The sequence below is a fragment of the Oncorhynchus gorbuscha genome, linkage group LG13, assembly GCF_021184085.1.
Source record: "Oncorhynchus gorbuscha isolate QuinsamMale2020 ecotype Even-year linkage group LG13, OgorEven_v1.0, whole genome shotgun sequence".
Lineage (NCBI taxonomy): Eukaryota > Metazoa > Chordata > Actinopteri > Salmoniformes > Salmonidae > Oncorhynchus > Oncorhynchus gorbuscha.
The window spans coordinates 84,580,838-84,585,837 of NC_060185.1; the positions used below are offsets into that span (position 1 = coordinate 84,580,838).

Below are 5,000 nucleotides of genomic sequence, written 5' to 3' on the forward strand. Positions count from 1 at the left end.
CGTTCTATTGACTACTGTTAGTCTGTCTGTCTGTCTGTAATATCTCAGTTCGCTACCTACTCTCTCTGACCATTTACTTAGTGAAGACGGATCACAAAATAGGATTCGTTTTTGTCTTTGCACAGTTAAAAGACAATAATGATAATAACGCTGATTGACTATTAAGATTATTTGATATTTGTGTGTCTCTGGTTTCTCTTGTGTGTGTTTTTGGACACAGTTACACACGCTATGTTGGAAAGGCATCATGAACTGGAACACAAGCATTTCAAGCACCAATGCAGTATTATAATACAGACATAAATAATCATGCACAGAGCTCAGTCATTCCTTGCCTCCCTGAACCATCTGCTGACAGTCATTCCTACAGAGATACTACCATACCACTGAACCCACAATACCACTGAACCCACCATACGACTGAACCCACAATACCACTGAACCCACCATACGACTGAACCCAGTATACCACTGAACCCACCATACCACTGAACCCACAATACCACTGAACCCACAATGAACCCACAATACCACTGAACCCACCATACGACTGAACCCACAATACCACTGAACCCACAATACCACTGAACCCACCATACCACTGAACCCACCATACCACTAAACACACCATGCCACAGAACACACCATGCCACAGAACACACCATGCCACTGAACCCACAATACCACTGAACCCACCATACCACTGAACACACCATGCTACTGAACATACCATACCACTGAACATACCATACCACTGAACACACCATGCTACTGAACACACCATTCCACTGAACATACCATACCACTGAACACACCATGCTACTGAACACACCATTCCACTGAACATACCATACCACTGAACACACCATGCTAATGAACACACCATTCCACTGAACTCACCATACCACTAAACACACCATGCCACAGAATACACCATGCCACTGAACCCACCATACCACTGAACTCACCATACCACTGAACACACCATAGTACTGAACCCACCATACCACTGAACACACCATAGTACTGAACCCACCATACCACTGAACACACCATAGTACTGAACCCACCATGCCACTGAACACACCATGCCACTAAACACACACACACACACATACACTTTACTTTACTTTATCAAACTCCCCAGAATGATTGCTGTGGCTGGAAGAGAGGACGTATTGACGGACATGGTCAGAACTTGACGAAGTACCACATATTAACACCATTGATTTCTTCAGTGGTTCTGCTACATTATTTTATAGAGATAGAGTAGCCATTTTGGAACACGGCCTAGCTGACAGAGGAAGGGGGCGTGACTTACACACAGAAACCCCTGTTGATTTACACGTTCACAGTCAATCAGCTGTTGGCAATCGTTAATGAAAACCATGGAAACGGTGGCTACCACCACAGCAACCCATCTTGTCTCTCTCTCTCTCTCTCTCTCTCTCTCTCTCTCTCTCTCTCTCTTTCTCTCTCTCTCTCTCAGTAGTTTGATATTTTATGAAGGAGGTTGTTCAGTATGGTTTGATGTGTAGGTCATTGTACGTGTTGCTGTAGCCTATAGGGCTGTCAGCAGAGAGAAGCCTCGTTAGGATACTGGAATCAGAGTCAGAGGCAGCCTGCCTACAGCTACAAAGGGAACATTTACGAGCTAAACTCTCCAGCTCTGCTCTGTTTGTGTGGGTCTCTGCCATAAAGAGAGTGTTCAACACTGACTGACTGTCAGACTGTTGTTCTGCCATAGCCAGGGTGTTGGAACATGTTTGACAGTGAAGACATACTGGGCAGAGATAGACTCTTTACATCAAATATACTGTATCTCATCTCTCCATCCACTATGTATATAAAAGGGTTGATTCTCCTGCAGTGAAACTTGTTCTTTCCTTCTCTGACCCAATCAGCCTGATGCTTCTGTTCTTCTCCTCCTCTATTTCTTTGGTGTTGTATTGACGAAGGCGCAGCACAACGCGAGTCCTTGGCGGATGGTTTGTCTCATAGAAGGAGTGGTTTTATAAGCCCAAACAGATTTTTAAAAAGACATTCAATGTTTGTATCGTATGGAGAGTTTGAGAGCTGCAAAAAACATTGAAAAGGTGTAGGAAAAACAGATGTTGAATAGTGGGTAGACAATAATGTTTTAAGTTTTACTTTTAATTGGTTGTCAATATGATTTTGATTTAACATTTGAATAAAAGGGATGTTCAGTTGGTGTTTTCAAGACTGAACACCATTTGACTTTTCTTCTTAATTTGTTCTTTTTTTCAAAGTATTTTAATACCAGGATATAAAGTGATGATTTAGTTTGTTCACCTGAAAACCTCACAGTACAGTTGTTTTTCTATACATCACTAGTGAAAGATGTTGCTGAATAAAACATTTATAAACTACATGAAGATCATTCATGAATCTAAAAAAAGATGGAAATAAACTTTTGAGAAATAAACGTTTTCTAACCAAAGTGTCTCTGAAGAAAGTCATCATGCTTTTTGTAACATAATAAAGGAATAAACTATGTGAATATGTTTGTTACTTAATTTCAAACATTATACCCCATATACACAGAGTGGACACAACATTATACCCCATATACACAGAGTGGACACAACATTATACCCCATATACACAGAGTGGACACAACATTATACCCCATATACACAGAGTGGACACAACATTATACCCCATATACACAGAGTGGACACAACATTATACCCCATATACACAGAGTGGACACAACATTATACCCCATATACACAGAGTGGACACAACATTATACCCCATATACACAGAGTGGACACAACATTATACCCCATATACACAGAGTGGACACAACATTATACCCCATATACACAGAGTGGACACAACATTATACCCCATATACACAGAGTGGACACAACATTATACCCCATATACACAGAGTGGACACAACATTAGGAACACCTGCTCTTTCCATGACTTTGACTAGGCAGGTCCCTTATTGATGTCACCTGTTAAATCCACGTCAATCAGTGTAAATTAAGACAGGTTAAAGATGAAGGAGAGGAGACAGGTTACAGATGAAGGAGAGGAGACAGGTTACAGATGAAGGAGAGGAGACAGGTTAAAGATGAAGGAGAGGAGACAGGTTAAAGATGAAGGAGAGGAGACAGGTTAAATATGAAGGAGAGGAGACAGGTTACAGATGAAGGAGAGGAGACAGGTTAAAGATGAAGGAGAGGAGACAGGTTAAAGATGAAGGAAAGGAGACAGGTTAAAGATGAAGGAGAGGAGACAGGTTAAAGATGAAGGAGAGGAGACAGGTTAAAGATGAAGGAGAGATGAGACAGGTTAAAGATGAAGGAGAGGAGACAGGTTAAAGATGAAGGAGAGGAGACAGGTTACAGATGAAGGAGAGGAGACAGGTTAAAGATGAAGGAGAGGAGACAGGTTAAAGATGAAGGAGAGGAGACAGGTTAAAGATGAAGGAGAGGAGACAGGTTAAAGATGAAGGAGAGGAGACAGGTTAAAGATGAAGGAGAGGAGACAGGTTACAGATGAAGGAGAGGAGACAGGTTAAAGATGAAGGAGAGGAGACAGGTTAAAGATGAAGGAGAGGAGACAGGTTAAAGATGAAGGAGAGGAGACAGGTTAAAGATGAAGGAGAGGAGACAGGTTAAAGATGAAGGAAAGGAGACAGGTTAAAGATGAAGGAGAGGAGACAGGTTAAAGATGAAGGAGAGGAGACAGGTTAAAGATGAAGGAGAGGAGACAGGTTAAAGATGAAGGAGAGGAGACAGGTTAAAGATGAAGGAAAGGAGACAGGTTAAAGATGAAGGAGAGGAGACAGGCTACAGATGGATGTTTAAGATTTCAGACATGGGTTGTGTGTGTTTGCCATTCAGAGGGTGGATCGGCAAGACATAATATTTAAGTACATTTGAATGGGGTTTGGTAGAATGTGCTATGATCACTGGTTTGTGTCAAGAACTGCAACGCTGCTGGGTTTTTTCACCCTCAACAGTTTCCCGTGTCAATCAAGAATGGTCCACCACCCAAAGGATGTCCAGCCAACTTGACACAACTGTGGATAGCATTGGAGTCAACATGGGCCAGCATCCCTGTTGAACGTTTTCAACACCTTGTAGACTCCATGCCCCGATGAATTGAGGCTGTTCTGAGGGCAAAAGGGGGGGGGGGCAACTCAATATTAGGAAGGTGTTCTTAATATTTGTTCACTCAGTGTATATCACATTAATATCAATGTAATCAGGAATATGTATGTTTTCACACTTGAGGATTCTTTACATGCAATACCTTATGAATACACAAATTGGATCATTTTCCTCATGTTCATATTTGCTTTACATGCCTGTTTGACTGTAATCCCTCTACTGTTTAGCCTGCTTCAGGACATTTATATGGAAAAACACCCTCATGGTTTATAACTTGTGTTCCTTGTATGATGCTCATTACTCTGAATAATTTACATAAGTGTGCATTTAACCTCATTTCTGGGGAGGGAGCTGCTCAGCCCCTGTGGTACAACCATGCAGCCTGTGATACTTTGTTGATGTTTGTTTGTGTGTGTGTGAGGGGGAAGGGGGGTGCGCGTCTGTGTTTGTGCATACTTGTATTATTGTCTCGGCTATATGAATACTGCATGCGGAAACCCATCAATGTTAAGAGGCATGCTGCACTCACTTTCAGAACACTATCCAAATATAAATGTCAACTGCATAACGTTTTAGGACCTTGTTTATCATAATCGAAGAGAAAAATTGACTTTATTCAAATCACGACATTGCGAACACATTTATTCATCCTTTATCTAACCAGGGGAGTCACATTGTGATCTCTCATCTCTCTGGAAGCTGTGGGACTGGTTCAGGGTTGTAAAGGGAGTCACATTGTGATCTCTCATCTCTCTGGAAACTGTGGGACTGGTTCAGGGTTGTAAAGGGAGTCACATTGTGATCTCTCATCTCTCTGGAAACTGTGGGACTGGTTCAGGGTTGTAAAGG

At 41.9% G+C, this 5,000-nt stretch overlaps 1 protein-coding gene across 7 annotated transcripts in view; it reads left to right on the top strand.

Moving 5' to 3' along the window:
* Positions 1–2,517, top strand: part of LOC123993632 (glutamate receptor 1-like) — a 232,954-nt gene extending 230,437 nt beyond the window's left edge. For all 7 annotated transcript variants that reach the window (XR_006831482.1, XM_046295984.1, XM_046295991.1 and 4 more), the window contains one exon: positions 1–2,517. This exon is cut by the window's left edge. The gene's annotated coding sequence lies outside the window, so the exon portion shown is untranslated.
* Positions 2,518–5,000: the final 2,483 nt, after the last annotated feature.